We start from the raw sequence: 3027 nt of genomic DNA, 5'->3' as shown, positions 1-3027 counted from the left end.
AGAGACTAGAATGAGGGCCAGGTTAATTTAGTACCAGTTTATACATGACTCACTTGGATCATCCTAAAAGTACCTAACAGCAATTTAGAAGGGTCACACAATTTTAGGGTTTGACCAAAGGAGAAGAAACACCTTTTTACAATTGGTGTGGTCTTATTATTGCATACTTCGGGCTCTTTTCAGTAAAGACCTGTGACTATGTTTCTTAGATGTAATTTACTCTGTGAGTGTTTGTGTGTGTGTGTGTGTGTGTGTGTTGAATCTAAGGGTCTTTTTCATTTAAATCTTGAGTCTTGATAAACTTCCTAGGAGGACTAGAATTTGAGATCCTCTTGCCTCAGCTTCCCAGTACATTGGAATTATAAGCATCTGCCACCATGCCAGGCTTAATTGTGCATTTTATTCAAATCTGAAGGTTCTAACTTAAGTCAGATCCTTGCAAAAGGCCCTCCTTACTTAAAAGGGAAATCAGATAATTAAGCACATGCACAAACTATCTGATAACGAGGTGTGCTGGAAAAAATAAGATTTTTTTTCTTCCCACCTTCGCTCCCATGGTACTGTTTGTAATTCTGAAAGGAAAAATCAGGCTTCTTTGCAGAATCCCATGTCTTAATAATTTCAACACATTGCTTCTCAATCTGTCTGGTACAGAGTACTTACCTAGTGTTTATTTTAAATACATAATGATTCACTAATCCATCCAATGAACAAATAGAGTATTAGATAGCCTTGAATATTAAGCAAGATTCTTTTGACCACAGAATGCTTAAAATTTAACCAAATAAATGCTGGTGAGAAATATGAACATCTGCGAAGTCCTGGGCTATGACAGTCCTCTTCAGTCCTCTTTCATACATCCTACAGCATGATTACTGGAATGAGTCAAGCAGAGCTGAATTGAATGGCACACTTGGTAGATTATAGGGACAATCTGAACTTGAGAAGGCAGTCTTGCTGATGCGTATTACTGATGATGCTGGGTGTATAAAATTTAGATCACAGTAAAAATAGTTTTAGAGGCTCTAAAAAGATGTGTGCTTTGCTTGAAAGCCCTCTGGGTTTCTAAGTGAATAGATTTGTCTGGGTAATTGTGAGTGAGGATTTTCTTGTAAACACTAGGGACCGTTCAGTTTAATTGTGCTGCATTTGGTGCTGACTCTTGCTTTTTTCCAAAATATTTTCCTCTTTTGTATTGTGTGCGTATTGAGTAGCCCAAAGAATTCATTGCTGCTTTTCATCATCTGCTATGTAGTCTGCCTTAGTTCTCCAGCTCCTTGGTTAACTATTTTTCAACTATAATTACCTTCACTTGAGTCAGTTATAAGCTAGACTTATTTAACATTCAAACTGACTTTAAGAAGTCAAAACAACAGTAATTCCCATAACACAGAAGAAGAAACTGAGGCACAGCATGGTTAAATGATGTGATACGACCATTTATAATCAGTAAATGATGGAATTCATTGTTCAATACCAAATGTTGTATTTTTCTGTTAAAATCAACTTTTCACTATTTTTCATCTGCATACCTGTTTTATTTTTGCTTTACTGACTATACATAATTTAAGTTTTCTCTAAAATATGGAAAATATATTTGAACTGAACATTTATTCTAATACAATATTACTGCCATTCATCCAAAATTAATATCATTGGCTAGAAATAGTTATATCATAAGCACTAAATAAAGGAAAACCAAGTGCTTATATTCTGATAGACTATTGTTGCCCACGGAAGATTCTGATCTTCAGTTATTATCGATACAAAATTATAGAAAAGTAGTTTACAAAACATTAGATGTTGGAAACATTGCTATCATTGAAATGATCGCCTAGTAAATCAGAAGATATCGTCGAAATAGGAATGGACACATAATTGAGCATTACATAATGCCATGTCTACAAACCACAATACTCTCACATTTAAGTCGTGACTCCTGCACACACTGTGTAGATCAGAGGAGTCATGCATCTTTCATTTGAACTTAATACAAAACCCGGTGACTGATTCAAACAATGACACCTCCATTGAGGAAAGCTGTTATTTACTATGCCACCTTGAATGCTGATAGTATATTCTTTTACTCTGATTTACAGGAATGTCTTTAAACAACCAGCTGTAACTTCCAGACGTAGCAGCCATATGAACTCACAGCAAATGGAACAGGCCAGGGACTGAATGATCCCTGGTGAACACTGATAGCACTGAACCAGTTCAACCAGGAAGCCGCCAGTCACGGGAACTTCCTCTGTTTTCTGCTCACTTTTCTGGTACATCAGGTGTTCTGTTGCTCCAGATAAACCTTTTTTCACCTCCACAGTTATTTTGATTCCCTTAAATATTACATTGCAACCTAAAATTTAACTTGCTAAGTAGATTAAATTGGTAAATATGTATCAATTTTCTTAAATAATGAATAGTTGTGTCACATTTTACAAAAAATAAAAAATGAAAATCCAAGACCATGAACAATTACCACTGTGTGCTATCATCTAGATACAAATTCATCCTATAATAAAGCAAAGGCACTAACTTTGTAGTCCCAAACTCTACTATGTTTACATCAAATTTTGATAGAATTCTTTTGTCAACTACCCGAGATTCTTCTATGTAACATAATAAGCAACTTATCATGTCCAGTCATGAGCCTTACGGGACACAGATGATGTAGGCTGCTTAAATATTTTAAAATGATTGGAAAGAATGCAATAATCATTTCTTTAAGAATTACTTTAATACCTTTTCACTGTACAGATTATTATTGTGATCTGCTTACTCAGAGTTCCAATTACACAATCTTTCTGAGTTTTGTTTTTGTTTATCTTGGATGTTGAACATTCCTGTTTATTTTGTCTGGAATTTGTGCAACTCCTTTTTTCCTTTTTCAGGAATCAATTCTATCCCAGCTTTTAGTACCTTAGGAAAGAAGACTTTATGTATTGTTATACTGGCGTAGATGTTTCCTCCACAGGAGACATTAAAACAGCAATCACTTAATTATGCATTTTAATTGTTGTATTTTTC

The sequence above is a fragment of the Cavia porcellus genome, unplaced genomic scaffold, assembly GCF_034190915.1.
Source record: "Cavia porcellus strain 051 isolate PalLab524CR breed Dunkin Hartley unplaced genomic scaffold, mCavPor4.1 scaffold_4, whole genome shotgun sequence".
Classification (NCBI taxonomy): Eukaryota; Metazoa; Chordata; class Mammalia; order Rodentia; family Caviidae; genus Cavia; species Cavia porcellus.
The sequence above is the reverse complement of the archived record's forward strand: the minus strand, read 5'-3'. Positions refer to the sequence as shown.